The sequence below is a fragment of the Rhinolophus ferrumequinum genome, chromosome 7 (assembly GCF_004115265.2).
Source record: "Rhinolophus ferrumequinum isolate MPI-CBG mRhiFer1 chromosome 7, mRhiFer1_v1.p, whole genome shotgun sequence".
NCBI lineage: Eukaryota > Metazoa > Chordata > Mammalia > Chiroptera > Rhinolophidae > Rhinolophus > Rhinolophus ferrumequinum.
The window spans coordinates 61,162,563-61,189,293 of record NC_046290.1 but is presented as its reverse complement, the minus strand read 5'-3'; the positions used below and the strand labels follow the sequence as shown (position 1 = coordinate 61,189,293).

The window sequence follows — 26,731 nt, the reverse complement described above, 5'->3', positions numbered from 1 at the left end:
TCAACACAAAAACTTGCGACATTTTGGGTGCCCGATCTAGAAGAAAATGATACTTTTGCTTATAGGTGCCTCTCTATGTAAGGAAGTGAATTTTTTTCTAATAAGGTTAGAACATTAATTAAGATAATTATGAATCAATAATTGAAAGCTTTGGCAACTCTTTTAGAGAAGCATATGCTTTGAAACTGAACAAGTGCAAAATCGTAACAGCTTGGTCTCTTCAAAAGTCTGGTTCAGGGAAGAATTCAGCCATTCCTTAAAATACTGTTAACTCAAAACCTGGGTTACTTTGGAAAAGCAGAAGAGTACACAATTAGGTAAAATTTTTTCAGAGCAGGGAGAGAAATATCGGTGCTCTATCATTTTCCCACCTTGAGAAAGACACTGATTTGAGATTCCACTGATTCCAGAACTGACTATAAACTCATTCTGGAGAGTGTTTGCTATCTTACCTGGAATCATATTCACAAAAGTATATTTCATTATGTTGTTAAATATTCATAGAAGATATTTAAGAAAATTCAAAATAAAATTTATATTTGTATTTGCCATATTATTTTTTAAGGCTATAGTGTCCTAAATATGAATCTTAAGTATGAACCTTACCTCTACCTGAGAAATATAAATTCCTCCTCCTTTCTCATAAGGGCACATAACTATGTTTCCCATTTTGATGTAACTGCTGGAAACTTCAGATCCAAATTTTAAACAAGTGTAACATGTTTTATTTTCAGACGCTTATCATAGCTATATCTTTATAATTTTTCCTTATGTTCTGATTTTCTATTTTGATTTTACTTTTTATTAAATGTATTTTCCTAGAATTTGCTTCAAGTCCTCTGTAGGAAAGTGTGAGGTTATAAATAAATAAAAATTAACAAAATGTGGTGGGAGTCTATATTATTGGACAGATTACAAACTGTTCAATAATATATACTATTTTTTCAATGAAGATGCTCCCACTGAAAACAGAAAGACCTTCAATTCCAAGTAAACTTCCACATATTTGCAGGCCAGAAGTCTAAAGCTCACACAACGCAGTAAAAACTAGGGGTTCCAAAAACATGTATACAAGTGGACACTTTGGTCAATGTTGCTGAAGTAATAGTTCACAGCAATCAGAAGTGTTTGGACACTGATGGTAACCACTTTGAGCACCTCTTGTAATTGCAGAAGTCAAACATGACTTGTACTCATCTTTGGTTATCAGTATATATTGAGTATTATAATTTTAATAGTTCTTTCCTTTCTTAAAATGTGTATACACTTTTTTGGCACCCTCTGTATTAACAATAAGAGTTTGAGGTTTCCAGGTTCGGGACCTCTACAGCTAAATGCATTTTTAAATAGGTGTTTAGTCCTATGTAGCAGAGCTGACCGAAATTTCCATGTAGTGAAAGCTCTTATGCTTTCATGCTTCAGTTTCTTAAAACTCACCTACAAGTTTTGCTGTGAAAATAAGCCAATTTTATTGTCATTTCTGTTCAAAACTGCAAATGACTTGTACTTGCTAGTAGAAGATAGATGGTGGTAAGATATTATATAGAAGTCCACATGAATAACTTTTCATGTTGGGGAAGTAGAAAGAAAAACCTTAAGAATGTTCAGTTTTAAAAGTATGCAAGGATATAGACTTAAAAACATTAAGATTTGTTATTCAAAGTTTACTAAGTTTAAAAAAGACATGTTATTCTTTTGTTTCAGGTACATGCTTATTAAAACATTACATATTGCCTTACTTGGGCTTTTAAATTCTAATCATATAGGCTCATGAGAAATTTTCACCTATAAAAAGATTTTTTGGAATCTTTTTAAGATTTTTGGTTAAGGCAATGGGTTTCTTACTTCCCACTCACCAAAGGAAAATATTCCCTCAGTTTTTTTTTTCTAATGCTTTCCTAAAATAATAATTACCTAAGACAGCAATGAGTGTGAGATGGTGACTTGTAACAATTACATGTATCCTTGAAAACCAGTAAGTAACAATCAATATCTCACTATTTTGTAAACTAAACATATTTCTGTGAATTCTTGCACCTATGTGACCCTTTTCCAGACATTCCCAATGAAGTGTCCATAATCTCTACATTGTGTGCATTTAAAATTATACAGATAAGAATCATTATTAAATCTTTCCTGGTTGTGTTTTAAATTAAAATTATTTCCTTTAAAAAAATAGTCAAAATTAAAGAGATATGGAATAGAAAATCGATTGCCAAAGGTTAGGGAAGACAGGAAGCGTGTGATTATAAAGGGGCAGCATGAGAAATTCCATTGTGATGATGAAATGATTCTGTATCTTGATTGTGGGGGTGGTTATAAGATAGATACATGTGGTAACATGTTGTAGAAATATACATAATACCATACAAAAATGAGGGAATTAAAAAATGGATGAAATCTGAGTAAGATCTGCATTCTAGATAATTGAGTTGTACCCATCAATTTCTGGTTTTGATAATGCACTGTGGTTATGTAAGATGGCACCATTGGAAAAGATGGGTGATGGGTACCTAGGGACATCTCTATGTTTAGTTCACAACTTCATGTGTGTCTAAATTAGTTTAAAATAGAAAGTTTAATTTTTTTTAAAGAATAATCAAATTAGCTGAAAGTGGGACAGGTTTTATTTATTTTGTTTTCAGTAAACAGTCACCTAATACATATCAAGAAAATAAATTTATATATCAAGCAGAAATAAATGCATAAAAATAAAGGAATCATGCTTCAGTATTTTTGAAGTTGATTTCCTACATTTTTATTTTAATGCTATACTATATAAAAGTTTATATTTGGTGGTTTGCTATTGTGTTTTGACAGAAAATAGCACTTCCCATTCACTAATCTATTGATCTAGATGTGTAAGACAACTTCAGATGTAATATCATTATTGCTAAAGAAAGTGAAAGAATACCCAGAGACTCTGTTTTCTGCCTATTTCCATACCACTTTAGTGTATAATGACATAATTTATGGAAAATAATTCCTGACAAAATTCAATAGTACCTTTTCTATGTACTTTATGGCAATACATAGGTAATATTTATTGAATACTCTTTATGTCAACGGGAATGGTACTAAAAGTTTTATAAATAGTCTCATTTAATACCAATTTTCACCCAATGAGATAGGTTATTATCAATCCAATTTTATAAGATTAGCCTAAATATGCCAGAGGTGTTCTTTCAAAACTGGTACTGCTGGATATTGGTTTGGAAATTCTAAATATTCACCATTAATTTGTATCTACTGAAGTGTAGACTTTGATATTGGGCCCAGATTATATATTTTGAAAACCTCATCTTCTCAGGCTAGCCACAGTACTGCAATTTTTTGAAGTTCTGTAGATTTAGCACTAAATTCAACTTATCAAGTTCTTCCCAGTCATCAATGAGCATAATATATTAGCACAGCTCTAACTCGCAGAATGGAGTGCCGTTTGCCATGTCATCTGCCAGAGGTATCCCTCATCTGCTAGTTGAAATTTCTGTTTTCCCATTAAGAGGCCAATGGGACTTGCACAATTGGCCCCAATTTATAAAAAGCAGTTTATCAATGTAGGCTTCAGGTGGATATCCAAATTAAGTGGTGCATGATTAAAGCAGTTTTTAAAACACAAAACAAAAGAAACAAAGTAAACATTCCCCCCCAAACTAAAAAGATACAGATTATTACAATTTTTAAAAAGATAATGATGAAAATGGTGACGAAGGATGATGCACAAAGAATCGGTCTACTTTTGGTGAGGAATTTATTGATCTATAGATTCTATATGAACCAAAATGTGTCTGATTTGAAAGCACAACACAAAATATATGGCAAATAATTAAATCATGCTGTTTCTTATTATTGTTTAACACCAGATCATCTTTTCAGAAGTTAAATTTTCATATGGTTTAACTCTTTAAAGTTTCCTGAGAGCAAGAACTGTGTGATTTACATTCCCACAGTAAGCTCCTAGCACATAGGACACTGAGTAAGTATGTGATGGATTGACGTTTGGAGGCAAGAAATGCAACAGATTAAAACAAACAAACAAAAAAACACACTGTAATACATCAAAACCACTCAAATAAAATTGAATCATTGTATCTCTTCAAATTGTCAGTGATGTTAAAAAAATTCTTTATTCACATTTGTATTATATGTTTCTATATGGTATATTGTGTCATGTGGGATATATTCTATAAATCATTATAAATATGTTTATGTGTAAATATATGTATATGCATTTAATTTATCCTCATACAAATACTCAAAATTTTAATTAAATTATTATGATTAAAAATTGTAGCAGTAGCCAGGTTAAAACAATAAATGATTTTTAGGCCAATCCACCTTCAATAAGCAAAATGGCTACTACTGTGTTTCCCCAAAAATAAGACAGGGTCTTATATTAATTTTTGCTCCAAAAGACGCATTAGGACTGATGTTCAGGGATGCCATCCTGAAAAATCATGTTAGGGGTTATTTTCCAGTTACATCTTATTTTCTGGGAAACACGATATGTATTTACTATTAAGAAGAGTTATGGGTAATTTTCAAATTTCTTAATTCTTTAACTTTCTGTATATAAAATTCTCATGAAGGGGATGGGGTGCAGAAACAAATTACCATGGAAAATATGTTCAACTGAGATCTAAATTTCTAAATAAACTTTCTGTGTAATTATTTTATATTGAGCCCCATTAAAAAACAATGCTACTACCCTAATTCCCCCACGTCAATTATTAAGAAAGCATAAACATATGCAGAAATGTTTATGGAAGAACAGCATTTGTAATCCCAACACCCTGAGATAATAGCTATTAATGTGTTGGCATATACATACTACCCCAAACTAGAAATAACCTAAATGTCCATTAACTAGTATAAGTGGATAGACAAACGGTAGTATATCTATTCAGCAATATTAAAAAAAAAATTAAAGTCACGGATGAACCTCAAAAGCATTATGCTAAGTGAAAGAAGCCATAATAAAAGACCACAAGGTTCTATTTGCATATATGAATCCATTAAAAAAATATTGTACTAAAGTTGTTAAAAAATAAATATATGTTGGCATAAAACTTTCTTAACTCTTCCTGATTCATATAATAAAATGGGTGATAATCTATATGCCAACTTGCAGTATTTTTTTATTGAGCATATATAATAGACATTTTCTGTTTAGCATAGTGCTACATCACCATTTTTGATTGATTATTCTATATTGTACAGGTGTACCATAATTAACTTATTTTTTCTAATTATTCAACTTTAGCATACATGTATGTGTGTGTATACATGTCTTTACACATTAGTTTCATTTTTTGCATAAACTGCATTCAAACATGGGTTTGAACTCTGCTGGTCATTTACATGATTTTTTTCCAATAAATATACAGTTGGCCCTCCATATCCCTAATTTTGCATCTGCAGATTCAACCAACTGCTGATTGAAAACAGTATTTTTTGATCTGAGGCTGGGAATCCATTGATGTAGAAGGCCACCTGTATGCACTGTTCTATGCCACTTCATATAAGGGACTTGAGCATCTGCGGATTTTGGTATCCTCCAGAGGTCCTAGAACCAACCCCCTGCAGAAACTGAGGGGCGATTGTAGTTAAGATTTTGGGGAGTCGAAAGTTATACGTGGATTTTTGACTATATGGCAGTAAGTGCCCATAACCCCTGTGTTGTTCAAGGGTCAATTGTGTACGTATATATTTTATCTATATCTATTTTTCTATCTATTAATAGATTACCCTAAGAACACATTGTACCAATTTATACTTTCATCTTTAAATAGTGAGAATCTGCATTTACTCTTACCCTTAGCAGCAAACAGGCCTTATCAACCTTGCTAATCCAGGCCAATCCTTAAAAAGTTAATTTATAGTGCTTGCATGCAGAGGTTAACATCCTTTTTTATGTTGTATGTTCATTTGTATTTTTGTTTTGTGGGGAATTGCCTGTTTGTTTACCTTGCTCATCTTTTTAGTGGAGTTTTTTGTTTTTAATTTATTAGTTGATAAGATTTGTTTACTTATTAACATTAGTAACTTGCCTTTCACATGTTGTGTAAATATTTGTTATACATTTTTCTTTGATTTCAATTTTTTTATGTTGGTCATATACTTTACATATACATATATTTTGCAACTGTAATGTTGGTCATTACATTTTTAGGTAATCAAATCTATCAAATTTTCTTTATTGGTTTTTCTTTTTGATGCCATGTTAACGAAATCCTCCCCTCCCCTAAATTGTAAAAATATTCAATTTTTTTCAGTACTTCTTTGCTTTTCATTTTAATCTTAAATGTTTAAATAATTTACAATTTAATTCGGTCAGTACTATGATAAATATGTAACTTTACTTTTCATCATTATGACTCCTTGATTGTATCAGCAATAGTGACTGAATAATGTGGGTATTTCTTCCCTAACCTAGTTTGAAATTAACATATACAATATGATTCCGGAATAACAGATATGGATTTCAGCTAATTTTGAAAAAAATACATATATTTATTATAAATATTTGGCATGGTATTCTCATTCCTGACAGATTATTCAGCAGTTCTTGGTTGTTACATATCATTAAAATCAATTAAAAATTTAGACAAGATCTATTTCCTAGTTGAGGGATCAAGTAGGAACCTTGACCCTATAGATGTAGATGGACACTTTACAGAAAGCTATCTGAGAGGAGAGACGCAATGCCCAATTTTTTTGTTTGTTGTGTCCCAGAAAATTCTGTTTCATCATTGACTTGGAATAAATTCTTTCCATTTACCACCTTCTTGGATAGGGTATTTTAAATTAAATGGAAACTTAGAAATCCGTATGAATTATGATAGATATAATAAAACTATACATATAAAATGAAAGATTAGAATTACAGTGCTTAAATATAACATTTGAGAATGCACATGTTGCCATGATTTAAAATGCATCATAAAATATGTATATGCATTTGAAGATAAATTTTAAAGAAAATTTTGAAGAAAACACGTTCTTTCCAGCCCAGGGTAGGAAGGACTCTCAGCTTGAAATAATAAATGCTGATATCTATTGAGTGTTTTCTACTTGCTAGGCACTATTCTAAGCAATTTACAAATGTTGACTCCTTTGACTCTCATAATAACTCTGTGATGAGTCCATTGAAGCACCAAAAGCTGAGATAACTCAGCCAAGGGCTCCCATTTGTAAAAGCCAGGGCCAAGATTCACTCTGGTCAGTTCTCCAGTCCAGTCCTTACGCACAACACTAAATCTCCCCAAAGACTCCACTGATTTCCAATCTGTTGTTTCAGTAGTCTTATGCTCTCAGATTTTCATCAACCTAAACAGATTTAAGTTTTACCTTTCATAAAAAGGGATAAAATGTAGACTGCTTTCTTCACAGAATGACTCTGAGGATAAAATGAAAATATTGGGCATACTGTTACATGTCAAAGCACAATGAAAAATATGAATTTTCATCAACCTTACAAAAAATGTCCTGTTCATTTAAAGCTCTTCATAATGAAAGCATAGAGTAATGACTCCAGATTCTATGGTTACAAACACTTCACTTATGCATTTACCCACCATTCATTCAAATAATAAATATATGATGATTATTATGAGCCAGGCTTTGTAAGTGTTTGGAAGATAGTGACGAACAAGATAGCAAAGGTACCTACTCTCACAGATCTTCCAAGGCAGTTGGTGTAAGAAAGAAAGGCTCTGCAGAAAATAAACAACATTTTAGAGGTGTGCAGTCCCTAGATGATGCTAGTGAAATTAGTCCAAAGGAAGTAAGTATATTTTTCTATACTTAACACCATGAAAATCAATTCAGCTGGAGAAACATTTTGTGAAATTTTCTTCAGAATGAAAATCTCATCCTGTTAGTGGGCAGTGTAATTTCTTCACATAAGAAATAAATCATTTTAATGTTTTACATATCAAATCACTATTGATAGAAGTTATATCAATCTAGAAAAAGTGATACTTAAGAAATAAAACTCAGACTGAGTACTGTATAATATGCATATATAATTCATTTTATTTTAAGCCTCCATTAAAGCTAACACTTGAGAACTAAGGTTTGAGACTTACTATAAACCAGATAGCAGTAACCAAGTAAAAACTTTCAGTTTACAGTTTCTGGAGGAAGCACAGAGAGACTATCACCAAATAGACAATTTTAGTATTTTTTCAATACCTGAAAGTAAAGCGCTAGATTTAACTAAGCTATCAAATAAGATAAACCAATAGGATTTATAATGCCAGTAGTTCTACTTCATTGTAAAATCAATAAATTAAGACGTTAATTTAAGCCCAGTCTTTGATTTTATTTTTGCATTCGTCTCCTGGGTAGACTGTACCCCAAAGCCAATGTGATTGGGAAAAGAAGAAGGATGAAATAGAAACCATGCTCCTGAGCAAATTGCAAGCCATGAGCAATTTTTTAAATATTAACATATTGTTAACAGATATCCTGCATTCCTCTTAGCCCTTGATGGGCTTCCTTACTACAGCTTATTTATAACACATTTATGTACTTATTCACTTATTTATTTTTCCAGATAGCCAGCAGTAATATTTTAGCACCAGAGCCACAGGAACAAAGCTATGAACTTCTAAGTTTTAGTATGAAACACATTCTCCCAGCTCACTTAGAACCAAATCTCACCATCCACCATTATGTGAACTGAATTAGTTGAGTCAACTGCTTGCGAGATGCCAAATTCCTATGTCTACCTTTTTCATACTCTCTGACCCCGAAAGCTGAGTCAATTATCTTTTTATTTTGATATTTTAGCATTTTGCACTTGCACTATTATTGGCTTTTGGCCTTTTCTACTAGAATGACAATGCCTTCAGAGTACGAATAGTGTCTTTCTATTTACCACTGAATCACCATCTTATAGTAGGGCAGAGATAGAAGGAGAGTTTAATAAATATTTATTTCATAAAAGAAGAAAAATCAATAAGTACATATTTCTAGTCAAAAGAGTTATCTAGTTACCAAAATTATTGAAAAATAACTTCAATCTGATGAGTAAGATGTTTCAAAAAAGGAAGAATTACAATTGAAATGTTAGTATGTACTCTCTTAATTTTTAAAATGTTTGAACTCATGATATATAGAATGTTGTTTAATGAAGTAAAGTGCTTTCTTCTTTAAAGGTCGAAAAATTCAATAAGTGTTATATTTACTAGAAAACTTAGATTGTTGTTGGCACTAATAATTATTCGCTTCGATATACATACACACAGCACAATCTTGGCATTCACAATTTCCAACTGTTTCAACGCTGCTGAAGTTTCAGGAGGGAGATTTTCAGAGATGGAGCATGTAGAAACTTTATTTCTTGTCTTTTAATCAAAGGAAGGATTCATTTCCAAAAGCTGTCCATCTGGTTCCTTTCATGAGCTCTAAATTTACATGATAAAAAGGCAGAAATATAATTAATATATTTTTTCAATAAGAGACAGTTTTAGGCATGTGCTTTAGCAATGAATTGTGAAAGCTTTGACACATCTAATTTTGAAATCTATGTCTCCACCCTGAGAGAGGATGAAGGAGAAGGCAGGGCCTGCAGCCTTTTGCTTATGAGAAGATCTTTTAGTGATCTATAGCTGCAAACCATGGGAAGATAGTTTCAATTTTGTTCTTGAAACATGTATCAAGCCCTATTGCCAACACATAGTCTTTCCTGTCACACATTTCACTGATTCTAAATCAGTGAAGGAGCTGTCTTTTGGCAGCATTACTGCATTGGAATCTTCTCTTCAAATCCAATCTGCAATTGCTAAACCTGGAGATCTGCATTTAAAAAAAAAGGCAGTAACTGTAATAATATTATGCCATTAATATTCCCAAGAAGTAGACTGATGGGAAAAGGATTCTATAGTGGAGGGAAAAGAAGCCGTGGAAGAACCTTATAGTATATTTTCAAAAGTGCAAAGTCTGGGAGGGAAACAAGATCAGGTTGTCAGTCTTTTAAGGTTAAACACATTGATTTCACTGCAGAAGGTCAGTAACAATACCACCAGTAGCAGATTTATACAAAAAGTAAAAAAAAAAATGTATGCAGTTGCTGGAAACTCAGGACTTTTGAGTCATAAATAGTAGATTCACTAATAATTGTTTCATGACAAATCACTTAATTTCAGTCAGCTTTTACTATAAAATATTAGACATAGGTTGAATCTACCTAATGAAGTTTTGTGATTACTGCCTGAATTGGCACTTGGGAGAATATTACAAGAATGAGGTTTATAGTTTGGGGGTTTATTCTGGCTCCTTTCCCACAAATAATGGATGCCTATAAATTGAAAACTAATTATTCTTACTGTGTGGTTCTTCCAAATATTGTCCAAATGTGTGCCTAGGATGCTAGGAGTTTAGCGGAAGTGTATTGGAAATGATTCTGTTGGAACTTTTCACAAAATGAAAAGTAAGGTGCATAATGAACCAGATTCTACTTCTTAGTAATATGCATTCATAAGAAAGATTTGAAGTTAAGTGTTGTTAGACTATGTTTATGGAAGGCAGATGAATGTCATTTATGCCTACTCAACCATGCCAACTTTATATTTTGAGTAATCAGAATACATATGTGTGATCCCAGCTGGGCACACTGACGGTGGAAATGACCAGTGAGAACAAGAAAGGAGAGCAACACAGATAATGTTTGCTTTTTAAATACTCTTACATACATTTTGGGTAATTCAAAAATGTTTGTGCAACATTTCACAAACATTTTTGAATGTTTGTGAAAAGATTCATGGAGTTAGCTTATTTCCAAGTAATGGTGAGTTTTTTTTTTTTTTTTTTTTCTCATGTGGCTTACACGGTGCATGTCTAAACCTACTTCCACGTCCAGAGAGCATTTCCAGTCTGGTATGGAAGGAGAATTTTGAATATAGGCTATCGTTCATCCAGGAAAGACACAGATTCACAGAAATTTTAACTTGGTTAACTTTGGCCAAAGGTAAGGCAAACAACTATATAAAAAAGTAAGACACTGCTAAATACAAACTAATTTTGCCTATTAGTAAAGCTATCTTATCAAAGAAAGCAAAGTTTATTCTAATTTTTCTAATAGATATTTTAAAAATCTTTTTGAAAAGTCAGATACAGATTAACATGTACGTTCATATCAGTCCTCTTTCAACATGTGATCGGCTTTAGCACGTTTGAAAGGTTTTTTCTTCCAAATTGCCCAAACATAAACATTATGTTAAATTCGTTTTTAAAAATATGTTCCCTGGTACACATTTTGTACATGTTGAAAATGAATTCGCTGGGTAGGGGTAGGGAATCGGAATATTTTTAATAAAGAATCTCAAGTGATATTCTCAGGCATGTTTGGGAATCACAGTCCCAAATTATTACCTGAATTTAAGCCCTCTTTGTAGTATCTGTGAGCAGCTAGAATTCCACATATTGAATAAACCATATTTACTTTTCTTTACATTTCTTATTTTGAAGGCAATGTAGGGGGCTAATTCCTTTAGGTAAGTAAGTGACAATCTGTGTTAGTAGTGATATTACTGAAGAATGACATAGTTTATGTCACAAACATTGAATCATCTAAATTATTTGTGCAAATCACAAGAAGAATGATTTGGGTATTCTTTAAACTCACTGTAATTTTTAGCAGATCTTCTAAGTGACTTGAATTTCTCTGGTTAACCAAATTACATGAAAAATGTTAAATTAGGTTGGTGATCTGTCATCATAGTTTAATAACTTTTAGGATACTTACGGAATATATTTTTACAAGCTTCTGTTAATTACTCACTGCCCTATTCTTCGATAAAAAGAGCTAAGACAATGATCACTAGAACTATCTAGAGATCTTGGCATTTGTTTAGAATCAGTATGGTATTTGATGCTATCCGTGCTTATCAGATACAAAAATGTGGCAAGGTAAAATTTCCTCTTTTGATAAGCTATTTATTAAGCACAACTTCATAATATAAAAATTTCCAGTTTTGACTATATTTTGTTCCAAAAACTTTCACATTGTCACTTACCACATGATGGAATTACTACTCCTCAGAGCACTGATTAGCTAATTCACTATGTAATTGCAAAGTTACTATGGACTAAGAGCTGGGGCAAATAAGTCAGACTTGGTCTTTATCTCCCTGGCACTCGTTGTAATGATAAGTCAGAGTGGAGGGTGAGCTTTATTCCAGACTTGCAAAAGCATGGAAGTGAGAGAGAAAATGGTGCAGCACTTAATTTAATGCTCTGCTGTCACCATCTTGAAATTTTTAATAATTTTTAAATGAGGGGCATAGCATTTCCATTTTTCACTGGGCCCTACTATTGTTGTTAACAGTCCTGATTACCCATTTCTGTCACTGCAGCATTATATTCTTGAAATTTGCAGTTGTTTCTCCTCTATCTGTCACCATGTACCAAAATTAACTCAAAATGGATCAAAGACCTAAACATAAGACCTGAGACAATGAACTGCATAGAAGAAAATATAGGTACCAAACTCATGGACCTTGGGTTCAAAGAGTATTTTATGAATTGTCTCCAAAGACATGGGAAGTAAAAGCTAAAATAAATGAATGAGACTGTATCAAAAAAAAAAAAAGCTTCTACACAGCAAAAGAAACCATTGACAAAGAGGCAACCAACTGAATGGGAGAAGATATTTGCAAAGAACACCTCCAATAAAAGGCTAATATCCAAAATAAAATAAGGAACTCATACAACTCAACAACAGAAAAGCAAACAATCCAATTAAAAAATAGACAGAGGACCTGAAGAGGCATTGCTCCAAAGAGGACATACAAATGGCCAATAGACATATGAAAAAAATGCTCAACATGACTAATCATCAGAGAAATGCAAATAAAAATCGCAATGAGATGTCACATCACACTAGTTAGAATGGCTATCGTCAACAAGACAAATAGTAACAAGTGTTGGAGAGTCTGTGGAGAAAAAGGAACCCTCATACACTGTTAGTGGGAATGCAGACTGGTGCAGCCACTGTGGAAGGCAGTGTGGAGGTTTCTCAAAAAATTAAGGATAGAATTACCATATAACCCAGCAATCCTTCTCCTGGGTATCTACCCAAAAAATCTAAAACATTTACCCATAAAGAAAAATGTGATCCGATGTTCACTGAAGCTTTATTTATGGTGGCCAAGTCATGCAAACAATTAAAGTGTCCTTCGATAGATGAATAAATAAAGAAGTTGTGGTGTATATACACAATGGAATACTTTTCAGCCGTAAGAAAAGATGAAATAGTACCATTTGCGACAACATAGATTGGTCTTGAGATTATAATGCTAAGCGAAATAAGTCAGACAGAATAAATACAGAACCATATGATTTCACTGATATGTAGTATATAAAACTGAAAACAACAAAAGAATGAAACAAACAAATGAAGAAACAAAAACTCATAGACACAGACAATAGTTTAGTGGTTACCAGAGGGTAAGGGGGAGGAGGGTGGTAGATGAGAGTAAAGGGGATCCAATATATGGTGATGGAAAGAGAACTGACTCTGGGTGGTGAACACACAATGTGATATATAGGTGATGTATTACAGAATTGTACACCTGAAATCTATATAACTTTACTAACAATTGTCACCCCAATAAACTTTAATTTAAAAAAATGTTAATTCAACTTTTTAAATAGCTAATCCATTTTCTTAAGATCTTAGCAAAATTTCACCTTGTCAGGCTTTTCTCAACCACCATTTCGAAAGAAGTCCTCTCTGTCCACTTACCTCAATACATGTCACTGCTCATTATCCCTGAAGCATCTATGACAATATAGAACTGTTTTGTTTATTTGTTTACTTGTTTCCGTATTACAGGTATAGTTCATGAAGGAAGAGACCTTATTGAGTCTTATTTAATAATTTATCTCCATGCCTTACAATGTTGAGTCAATATTTATTGAATGAATAAATAAACACATGTGTGGAATTCAGTGAATCTAAAGCACAGGAACTATGAAGGAGAGTGATATGAGATAAAGCTGTTGAAGTAAGGAAGGACCACAAGTTAGGGATGTTTGTCTGTATCCTCTCAAAGTGGGAGAGATATATTAGGTTGGTGCAAAAATAAGCACAGTTTTTGCAATTAATTTTAGCCTTAACCTGCAATTACTTTTGTACCAACCTATTCAGTTGAGGGGTAGTGATTTTGTTCTTCAGTATTAGAAATGTTGAAATTGTATTTTTGTTTAAAATGGACATTCCTGATAGTAGTCTATTTCTTATTATCTGAGAAGTCATCTGTGCTGACACTTTACTTAAATAAAAAAAAATAAGAATAATTGATATTTTTAGCTTTTTGGATTCCAACTATTTCAATACCCTCATTAAAAATGTAACAAGCACTGTGTTCTGAATATGTACATAAAATAGAACAATTATCCTCAGTTTGGTGCTACCGAAAAATATATAGCTGCCATTTTGTTAATATCCTTTCTTTTTTTCCCCCAAGGGAATATAAAAAGGAAAGAGAAATAATACCTAAATTAAAATCCCATGGGTCACTGTATATATTACAAATATTGAGGTCATTCAGCGCATGGCAGTGATCATAGTGCAAAATTATACTATTTTTCTTGTGAACATCATTTTTTTCCTTGGGCATGTATCTTTTCCCTGAAAAAATTATATATTCAGTTAAAATGATCTTATAATCAAGTGAGTAGGTGGATAGAAATGTCAAATAAGAATGACAATATTTCCCACCTACTTGCCTTCACAGGATGCCATGAGAATTGATATGAAAATGTTTTTGAAGTATTTTGAACTCTTTATACAAAAGACATAAACACATAGTTGTAAATTCATTCCAGTGGCCCCCAATGATAAATCTTATGACTTTAGAGTTAGAAGAGTTATAGTCACTTTTGAGTGCTAACTCCTCACTATAGATTTGAAGCTCAGAGAAGTGAATATTCTTGGTGCCACTAACTATAATACCTTTTATTTTTCAAGCAAAAATAAACATTGATTCAACGGATGGACATTTAGTATCAATTTCATTGCTTTGGGCATTGAAGGATACTGTGCTGGTCATTAGTTTGTAGGACAGCTGTAACAAAACACCACAGACTGAGTGGTTTAAACAACAGAAATTTATTTTCTCACAATTCTGGAGGCTGGAAATCTGAGATCAAGTGTCAACAGTACTGATTTCTTCTGAAGTCTCTCTCCTTGGCTTATAAGGATAGCCATCTTTTTCTTGAGTCTTCACAAGGTCTTCCCTCTGGACCTGTTTATAGCTTAATTTCCTCTTCTTATAAGAACACCAGTCATATTGAAGTAGGCCCCACCTTAGTGGCCTCATTTCAATGTGATTATCTCTTTAAAGGTCCTAGCTCCAAATACAATCACATTCTGAGGTATTGGGGTTTAGCACTTCAACATATAAATTTGGGGGGGATACAATTCAGCCTATAACACTCAAATACCTGAGTTTGGGCCTAGCATGAAGGCACTAACTAATACACGCACACTTACATACAGCCTTTTAGTGCTTCCCATTGCTCTTAAAATAAAATGTAAATCCCTTACTATAATCTATATGGCCCCGTATCTCCGGTTTCAGTCATGTGCCATTCTCCCTGGCAGTTACTTTTTTTCCAGACTTGTGCTTCTTTCTGGTTCTCAGTTCTTCATATCATTATGTCTAGGGTCTTAGCTTAATGTCATCTTCACAAAGAGGTCTTCTTTGGCCACACTACGTAAATTAATCCTGGTGATATTGATTACCTTATTCTGTTTATTTTCTGAATAATCTGTAACAAAAAGAGAAGCAACCTTTGATGTCTGGGATCTGATATGACACTCAAACCCAGGCTCAACATTATTAGAAACTGATCTCACTTTTACAGCTAAGCAATGTTATTCTCCTGCTAGGAGTAATGTCATAGAACATTCACATTAACAAGGTTATTGTGCAACCCAGAAAAGAAAAACCATCTCCCTCTCACTAAATGAGTGACTACTACTACCAGTTACAGCTATAGCTTTGCCTTAATCTGCTTTCTCTGTTGATGCTGTTTATGGAGATATCAAATCACAGAATCGTCCCTTCTTTATAACAACACCCAATTGGCCCCTAAACTCTTCCCAATGTTACCCAACCAGAGCTCAAATGCTATAACAGGGTTTTTCTAACGTTCTTATTGAGATACAGCACAGTTCCCGAGGTGAGTGTTCTCTCTCCTTGCAACAAGTAATAGACAGAATTTACTGAACTGCTGGCAGTCTTTGGCTGAGTTAACTATTATCCAGATCGTTTATACGTTTACTTATTGTCTGTCTCTTCCATGAAGGTGTAAACTACCTGAGGGAAATGATCTGGGATTGCCTCATCACTTCTTTATTGTTAGCAGCTTTCACAGCAACTGTCCCTGTACCTGGCACATAAGTACTTGGTTAATATCAGATGAATGAATGAATCAGTCAATGCCAGAATATTTATGTCTTTATACGCATTTAAATTCCTCTCTTTAGAACTTTTTAGGGTTTTCCTAGTAATATTACAGATATATAGGGGGACTGTCATCCCTAAATAGGGAATGAGATATTGCAAGTGGTACGTGAGGAAGATTATTCCTGTTGCTGGGAATAGAGCAGAATCCAGGGAGAAGAGAATAAATATTACTGTGTTAGGTAACGAAAGTTAGATTTTGAGTGGACACTTGGGTAAAGAGAGCAAATGGCCTATTTGAGAACTATGTAACATAGTAGTATACTTTTAGTGTACATTGATTATAAGGACCAGGATAATGAGACAAAATAGCTTCAAGATTGTGAGTCTCAGAATTTTTACTAAATTTCAGTCATTGTTCTCATTAAGTATTCATTATTTGTGGCTGTGGTGGAAATCTACTAAAAAATAAAAAAAAAGTCAACTGTTTTTTTAGTCATTAACCTTATCTTATAAAAATGGTTTGTATATGTGTATATTCTTTAAAGCCATTTTTATATGGCATGAGTAGATAAATTGTATTAGATCTTTATACTTTAAGTTATATAAAAATGTTTGGTAATTTATGTTTCATATAGTTAGTTCTTGGTTTTTAAAATTGCTTACTTTAAAAAAAACTTTATTATAGCTCCATTATTTGTAGAAAAGAATCAACCCAATTAAAACACCTAAGCTCAATTTAAAGATTTTTAGGTATCAAATAAGAAATTATATCACATGAAGTATGTAATGTGATTGTAATAGAGAATAACTTAATTCATAAATATTTTTGAAAGATAAGTTTTTGTAAAACAATGTGTAATATGAAGACAGCAATGATAGAAAAAATTTAGTATCTGTTTTGTATCTGATTGATATAGGCAATCCATGCAGTATATTCGAATTCTAAGTTTAAAATTTTAAACCAACTTCTTCAATGCTTTTAGGATAATCCTATCGAAAACAGACTCTGAGTTTTATAATTTGATTTTATTTTGCCCACAAAATTACAAATATTAGATTCAATAATAATGACTGATATTGTGTATTATTTTATCTATACTAGTAGAAAAATTTGATTTAAATTTTACAAGTAATAATAACAACATATATCCAGATGTTTTCAATTTCACATAATCCTATATTTTGTGCTTAATACAAAATAAAACAAAAACCTCTGATTATTGAATTCTATATGGAAATTACTGCAAAAGTAGTAGTAGTACTATCTTCATGTTTTATGAGGATGAACGTATGCTCATTTATGAAGCCTCTATTTAGAATCTGTTACTTTTTCTTTTAATATATGAAATCAAATTATTTTAAGTGGCCAATAATTAAAACTTGAAAGAAATATTTTATTAATTATACTTCTCTTAATGTAGATATCAAGTTGTTTCATTTCCAAATTTTAAGTTGAAAGTTTAATAATACTTTTCTGTGGTTTAAGTTTTTATGTAACTTTTATCCTTTTTACGAGCTATTGGTTTTGATTTCACATCTTTAAATCTTTTGAGTTCTGAGTTACACATCGGAATCTCTGGCAAAACTTAGCCTTAAAATGCATTGTTCCTATGAGAAGGAAAACTTCATTTTGTGGAATGTGAACAGCATGCTACATACCGACAATGTTAGAATTATCAAGAACAAAAGTTTGGAGGTTTTTGTTGCTTTAATTAAAAAAAGAGAAGCCTTCTAGAGTCACCTTCAAAATGTAATATAGAAACAAAGACAAGAAAAAAGAAAGAGTAGAGAGTATATCTTCATATTATTGGAAAACTATCCACCATAAGGACTTGGAATATTCAATTATAGGTTGTCTCTTATTATAGATTTAGCTATCCATATTTCTGCATACAGCATTACATACTCAAGTATTTGCTGATTTTTTTTTTAAGTCAGATTTTTTCCTGGCTCAGATTGTTTCTGAACTAATTAGTTTATTGGTTCTCCCATAACTAAAATATTGCAGGAGTAGAATAAAGATTCTGGAGTGACTTTCACATAAGGAAGCAAGCTTAAGGCAGAATCAAGGAGATACACTAGTGTTTCTGGCAGGAACTGATCATGAGTGATGTTCATAGTCTCTAAGTCATCTTGCTTTGACATTAGCACAAAGAACTCCTTAATCTGGGGGAGGACAAAGGCATGGTGGAGTGAGAGATTTAGAGATGTCTCTTCAGTCTCCAGAGGAAGAAGGTTATTATTTGTTTATTTTCATCAAAATATTAAGTGAGAATGTCTCTAGTAGAGAAAGCTTATTTTCTCTTGTTTCTTTGAGGGTTAAACATGAGTACCCTTGGCCTAAATATCGGCAGAAAGGATCAGCTTTCCCTTGGCCATGTTCTATTTTCGGACCTCAAGTATTTGGGGGAAAGAACAACCAGTAGCCATTATACCTATGACCCAGAATGATTATTGTTAGATTTAAAGGCAAAGAAGGAGGCGGAAGAGGAAGAGGAGGAAGAGGAGAAGGAGGAGGAGGAAAAGGAGGAGGAGGAAGAATCTTTATTATGATCTCTTTAATCAAATTAGAAGTATTTGGTTCAGAAATTCTTTGGAAACTTGCTTTTTAAAGATTGGATTAGAGTAGGATTATGGTCTCATTTTGCCCCTATCTACTAAATAATTGTTCTAGGAGACCCCTTTCTTATATACTGCCAACACTCTGGAACATGGATTTTCCAACAAAATAAAATGTGTGTTCCTGAGGAATAGCCTTTTAACCACTGGGGAATTTATGGAATAGGCTTTCTAAATGTTTATGCTAATGATTTAAAAAAGGGACTCAATTCCACTAAATAACATTGTTGGCTAAACATTTCATGATTGATGGGATATTCATCCCAATATTACTCCATCTGTTTTACCAGTATTAGTTCTAATAAATCTATATACTTCTACATTGTTTCTGAAGTTCAACAAGATTTTACCTAATATTCTCTAATATGCTTCACATATAAATTCCTTAGCTATCCTTTCTGGAATAAAACAGTAATCTCCTTTAGACATAGTTCTCTGTATTGCATCACCAAATTTGCACCATCTTCCAGTATTTATATGAGTTTTTGGGATAGTTCTAAAATCAATAATATACAAAGAATTTTATCTAATGTGTCTTTTGCTTCATTTAATACTTTGTAAGAAGTCTACCCGACAATCTTATAGCAAGCTGAGTATTTTGCACAAATAGACTCATCCAAAGTCTGGATGCAAACCATATATTTGATAAAGGATTTATATCCAAAATATATGAGGAAGTCATATAACTCAATTGTAAAAAACAAGAAGAAGAACAAATAACACAATTAAAAAATAGGCAGAGAACCTGAATAGACATTTTTCCAAGATACATATTGAAATGGCCAACAGGTACGTGAAAAGGTGCTCAATATCACTAATCATTAGAGAAATGCAAATCAAAACCACAATAAGACATCACCTCACACATGTTAGAATGGTTATTATTAAAAAGACAAACGATAACAAATGTTGCTAGGATATGGAGAAAAGGGAACCCTCATGCATTGTTAGTGGGAATGGAAATTGGTATAGCTACTATGGAAAACAGTATGGAAGTGCCTCAAAAAACTAAAAATAGAGCTACCATATTATCCAGCACCCACTTCTGGGTATGTATCTAAAGGATATTAAATCACTGTCTAAAAGAGATATCTGAACCTCCATATTCATTGCAGTATTATTTATAATAGTCAAGACATGGAAATAACCTGTGTCCATTGACAGATGAATATAGAAAATGGGGCACATGTGTTCAAATGGAATATTATTCAGCCATAAAAGAGAAGGAAATCTTGTCATTTGCAGCAACATAGATAAACCTTGAGGGCATTGCGCAAGGTAAAATAAGTCAGACAGAAAGAGAAATACTCTATGATCTCAGTTTTATATGGAACCTGAAAAACCCAAAATCGTAGAAGCAGAGAATAGATTAATGGTTGCCCGACATGATGGTAGGGGAAATGGGTGAGGGTGGTTAAAAGATACAAACTCCAGTTATAAATAAGTTCTGGAGAAGTAATGTACAGCTTGGTGACTACACTTAACAATACTGTATTGTATATTTGAAAGTTGCTATGAGAATAGATTTTAAATATTCTCATAAGAAGAAAAATTATGTAACTATTGTGAGGTAATGAATGTGTTACCTAAATTTATTATTGGAATCATTTTGCAATATATACATGTATCAAATCACTGTTATATGCCTTAAACTTATGCAATGCTATATACAATTTTATCTCAACAAAACTGGAAAGAAAATTAGGATAATAATATGCAGGATTTGGGGGGATTAAACACCAACTTATATTGAATTAACATATTGTGAAAAAGCTGCAAAATTATATTTATTATTATTAATGTTATTACTCATATGTATTCCGTTACTCTAGAGGATCCTGATTTAAACAGCATAAATCATTCACATGATACTTTATCATTCACTAGGTGCCAGACCAGAATGAAGTCAGGTCGAGTCTCTAAAAAAAAATTGAGTCTCTTATTTCACTTGTTATTGCAATGGGACTGAAAATCCAGTAAAGGTTATAGCTCTTTTTTTATTATTATTATAAGTTTCAGGTGTACACAACAACATAATACTTAGACATTTACATCCTTCACAAAGTGATAACCCCCCTCCCCCAATTTACTACCCTTCTGATATCATATATAGCTGTTACAATTCCATTAACTCTGTTCCCTGTGCTGTCTGCACTCCACATCCTGTGAATACACACACACACACACACACACACACACACACATAAATATATATGTGTGTGTATATATATATGTGTATATATATGTGTGTGTGTGTGTGTATACACACACACACACACACACACACACACATATATTCACAGGATATGCCAAAAAAACGTATACAAGTGGATATTTTGGTCAATGTTGCTCAAACAGTAGTTCGACATAATCAGAAGTGTCTGGATGCTCATGGTAACAATTTTCAGTACCTCTTGTAATTGCAGAAGTCAAATGTGACTTGTATTCATCTTTTTTAAATTGGTGTATATTGAGTATTGCAATTTTAATACAGTTTTCCTTTCTTAAAATGTGTATGCATTTTTGACATCCTCTGTATATATTGTAGTTGATATTCAATATTATTCAGGTTCAACTTCAGGTGTACACTGCAGTGGTCAGGCATCTACACAGTCCATGAAGTCCTCTCCCTAATAAGACAAGTGCCCATCTGACACCCAACAAAATCTTTACAGCATTATTGATTATATTACCCAAACTGTCTTTCAAATCCCCATGGCAGTATTGTGACTACTAATTTGTACTTTCTAATCTCTTTACCTTCTCCTATATCCCCATCGCCCTCCCATCTAGCAACCGCCAGTTTTTTCCTCTATATCTCTGAGTCTATATCTGTTTAGTTCGCTCATTTATTCTGTTCTTTAGATTATACATACAAGTGAGATCATTTGGTATTTATCTTCCTCCATCTGACTTATTTCACTTAGCATAATATTCTCTAGGTCCATTCATGTTGTTGCAAATGGTAAGATTTCGTTCTTCTTTATGGCTGAGTAGTATCCATCGTATAAATGTACCACAGTTTCTTTATCCAGTTGTCTACTGGTGGGGATTTCAGTTGTTTCCACATCTTGGCTATTGTGAATAGTGCTGCAGTAAACATAGGGGTGATATTTTTTCGAATTAGTGTTTTGAATTTCTCTGGATAGATACCCAAGAGTGGAATTGCTGGGTCATAAGGTAGTTCCATTTTCAATTTTTTGAGGAACCTCAATACTGTTTTCTATAGTGGCTGCACCAATCTGCAATCCCACCAGCAATGCATGAGAGTTCCCTTTTCTCCACATCCTTACCAGCACTTGTTTGTTGATTTATTGATGAAGCCATTCTGACAAGAGTGAAGTGGTATCTCATTGTGGTTTTTAATTTTCATTTCTCTAATGATTAGTGAGGTTGAGCATTTTTTTAAAACTATATCTGTTGTCCATCTGTATGTGCTCTTTAGAGAAATGTCTCTTCATGTCCTCTGCCCATATTTTAATTGGGTTGTTTGTGTTTTTGGTGTTGAGTTGTATGAGTTTTTTTATAAATTTTGGATATTAACCCCTTGTCAGATATATTATTGACAAATATCTTCTCCCATTAAGGATACCTTTTTGTTTTATTGATGTTTGCTGTGAAAAAAATGTTAAGTTTGATGTAATCCCATGTGTTTATTTTTTCTTTTGTTTCCCTTGCTGAGGGTATATATCAATAAAAATATTACTAAGGGTAATGTCTGCAAATTTACTTCTTATATTTTCTTCTAGGTGTTGTATGGTTTTGGATCTTACTTTTTAGTCTTTAATCCATTTTGAATTTTTTATATGGCATAGGAGCTGGTCCAGCTTCATTTTTTTTTTGCATGTCTCTGTCCAGTTTTCCCAACACCATTTATTGTATAGACTGTCTTTACCCAATTATAAATTTTTGCTTCCATTGTCATAGATTAAATGACCATATAGATATGTATTTATATTTGGGCTCTCTAGTCTGTTCAATTGATCTATGTGTCTGTTCTTATGCCAGTGCCATATTGTTTTGATTACTATAGCCTTGTAGTATGATTTGATGTCAGGTAGAGTGATTCCCCCACTTTGTTCTTATTTCTCAAGATTGCCTTGGCTATTCGGGGGTTTTTATGGTTCCATACAAATTTTAGGGTTATATGTTCTAGTTCCGTGAAAAATGTCATTGGTAATTTGATAGGGATTGTGTTGAATCTACATATTGCCTGAGGTAGTATGGATATTTTACCGTATTAATTCTTCCTATCCATGAGCATGGTATATGTTTCCATTTATTTGTATCTTTTTAAATTTCTCTCTTCAGTGTCTTACAATTTTCTGAGTAAAGGTCTTTTACTGCCTTGGTTAAATTTATTCCTAAGTGTTTTATTTTTTTGATGCAATTGTAAATGGGATTGTTTTCTTAATTTCTCCTTCTGACAGATTGTTATTGGTGTATGCACATATAACTGATTTCTGAAGATTAATTTTGTATCCTGCTACTTTAGTAAATTCAGTCATCAATTCTAATAGTTTTTTGGTGGAGTCTTTGAGGTTCTCTCTATATAGTATCATGTCATCTGCATATGATGAAAATGTTGCTTCCTCCTTTTCAACTTGGATGCTATTTATTTTTCTTGTCTGGTTGCTGTGGCTAGAACTTCCAGAACTATGTTGAAAAAAGTGGGCAACCTTGTCTTGTTCCTGATCTTAATGAGAATGGTTTTATCTTTTCCCTACTGAGTATGATGTTAGCTATGGGTGTTATATATGGCCTTTATTATGTTGAAATATGATCTCTCTATCCCACTTTGTTAAGTTTTTATCAAAATTGGTGGCTGGATTTTGTTAAATGCTTTTTCTGCATCTATTAATATGACCATATGATTTTTAAGGTTAAAGCTCTTGGCAAATGTAACTGGGTAACTATAGTCATTCCCACTCATTTTTGGAGAAAGTGTTAAATGGGATTTGGTAGATTTTATAGAAATACATGCAAGGAGGAATAAAAGGTATTTTTACATTTTATTAGGTTGGTGCAAAAGTAATTGAAGTTTAAAAGGTTAAAAATTACTTTTGCACCAGACTATACAACTTTTCATTGAAAAAGAGAGGGCTACAGAGTCAAAACTAACACAGTACAAAAGGCAGCACTATCTCTTCTTTACAAAATACATGCCTAGAGAAAATATCCTTGAAAATTGTGTTGGTTACATCATAAGTGTAGAATTAGACTATGTTAGTAAAATAAAAGGTGTTTGCCCAAAGACATTTTTGCATTCCTTCCATGATTTTCATGTTTCTAATGTACTGTTGAAAAAAATCAAAGTTCTGTTCAGTATTTTGTTTGTAGTTGACTCTAAAAAATTAAGGGAAACCATTAAACTGATTTTCTTTATAGTTTTACAGTACTCTATTTTGAATAGTGGTGATGCTATAAAAATACACAAGGTATAGCAATTAAGTTCGGAAACTTGGCACTGTGTGCTTACATTGACCCCACTGTTCAAACAGCTCGGTAAAGTTTCATAACCTTGGTATATCAGTGTCTCACAGCTGTGTGCGTGTTGATGTGTGGTAGTGTCTTAATGAGTGGCGTTCATTATTGTTGTTGCGTGTTTTTGTGTGCCATCGTGAGAATGTCTGAGCTTGAGTTAGAGCAACAAACAAACATTAAATTTATTGTTAAACTTGACAAGAGTGAAAGTGAAATCAGAGTCATGCTAGTCCAAGTTTATGGGGATAATGCCATGAAGAAAATGGCAGTATACAAACAGATTAAACGTTTTTCTGAAGGGAGAAAATGTGTCACTGATGAAGAGAGGTCAGGGCAGCCAATAATGAGTAGAACTGATGAAAACGTTGCAAAAATTGATCCGATAGTGATATTCAGCAATGAGGTACACAGCATATTTTCTAGAATGAGTTCGAGAATGTAATTATCACACCTCATACTTTTGCCTTAATATGAGTAAGTGAGTTTCCAGAAGGTTGAGACCTGTTTCATTTTAGTCTTCCTCACTTTCCAGTCCACATTCACACATTGCCTTTCCTTCTGTAATAGCACCTGCCATGCACCTTTCTGAAATTTTTAGAGGTAGGAATAATTAAGAGTAATTTGGATCAGTCCTAGGAATGGCTTAGAGAACTTAAGAATTAACTTCTAGTATTAGCTGATTTTTGGTTGCACTTAAGTTTTGAAATTTCCTGAAAAATACATGTAGGCCATACTACATATGTTAATGTTTCAAGAGAAATCTCTTTTGATGTATGCTCAGCTTTATAAATATAGAAGATAAATATGATAGGCAGGAGCCAGAAAGAGAAAGACAAACGTGAATTTGTTTCAGAATACTTTAGTTTCATGATGACGATGAAATATTTTAAAGAGAATTACATCAGTATGTTTCTTCTATTACTTAAGAATCACAATTAATTTCCCTAAAATGTAATTTTTCTTTCTAATACATTTTTTTCACTACATTGCATTTTAATCTCTAAAATACTTCTCATTTGTAAATCAAATGGTGACAATTTGCTTTTCTTTCACTGTGATAGTTTAGAAACTAGAAATTACTTGGTCCATCTGGTGACCAAGAGCCAAAAATATGAAGATGATCAGTTTCATTTTCTGAAGTTTGCTGTCTTTATGCGTATGCTGATGCTTCCAGTCGCAAGTTCACTTTATGTCTATAGAGGAATGGTTATTTCCAATGAGTGGTCATTTGTAGACGTACATTGTTTTGTGACAGGATAATATTTACTACAAAAGAGTTAATAAGTGGAAAGATAGCTTCATTTATTGACCTACTTATAGTTTTCAATGAAAAAATTGTGTGGATAGTTGCTTAATCTGCACTAGGAAATGGAGAGTAATTAGAGGTTTAATACAATTTTCATTGATAGTGCTTGTGAGTCTGAAGGAAGTCAGGAAAGCCTCAAGTTGTTTATTATTATTATTTTATAACTCTTAACATGTAGGTCCCTGACAGAAGGAGGACACTTACCAGTATCGGAGGTAGTATCCCACAGGGAGACAGAGGATGTATTTTATACTCACCAATAGCATTTCTACTTTGAGTTTCATGGGAAAAAACGGTTTAGCTATTGGTCAAACTGACCACCTAGGCTGTATTTTTCAGAATAAAGTGTAAAAGCTAAATATAGAATTCAGCTTTTGACTGTTGTGGGTAAAATGCTGTTACTTGGAACAAGTTTTTTTTTTGTTTGTTTGTTTTATTTAAATAGTGGATTTAAGAAAACAACAATCCTCATGGAATTTCTTCATTCTACATAGAGAATCAGTCATTGTGATTTGTTTTTTGTTGTATGGTGGCAATAAGAATCCACACATAGTATAGATCCTGCTCAGCTTTGCTAATCTTCTATCAACTTCGGGACCTGCAGATTTAACTTAAAGAGGTAATGTGGCACTCAACGACAAAATCAAGTTTTTAATGAAAGAACAGGTCATGTTTCAATCTTCTATTCTAAGGCATTTCCTTTCTAGAAAAGCTCCCTTAATGGATATTAGACAAAATAATAGCATGACAGTTAAAAATATATTGTTTCTTTTCAAATCTTTCACTACATAGACAAAGAGAGTGTTCTAATTTCCCTTCTTTTATTTTCATTTAAAAATTTTAGTATTAGCTGAATTACTGATAATCAGCATTCAATCAAGTAAACAAATAAATCAAC

At 32.7% G+C, this 26,731-nt stretch overlaps 1 long non-coding RNA gene across 1 annotated transcript in view; it reads right to left on the bottom strand.

Annotated features, from left to right (window-relative positions):
• Positions 1 to 8,725: 8,725 nt before the first annotated feature.
• Positions 8,726 to 26,731, bottom strand: part of LOC117025348 (uncharacterized) — a 67,818-nt gene continuing 49,812 nt past the window's right edge. The window contains exon 3 of the long non-coding RNA XR_004423584.1: positions 8,726 to 9,413. This is a non-coding gene — a long non-coding RNA (uncharacterized LOC117025348). The remainder of the gene's footprint in view (positions 9,414 to 26,731) is intronic.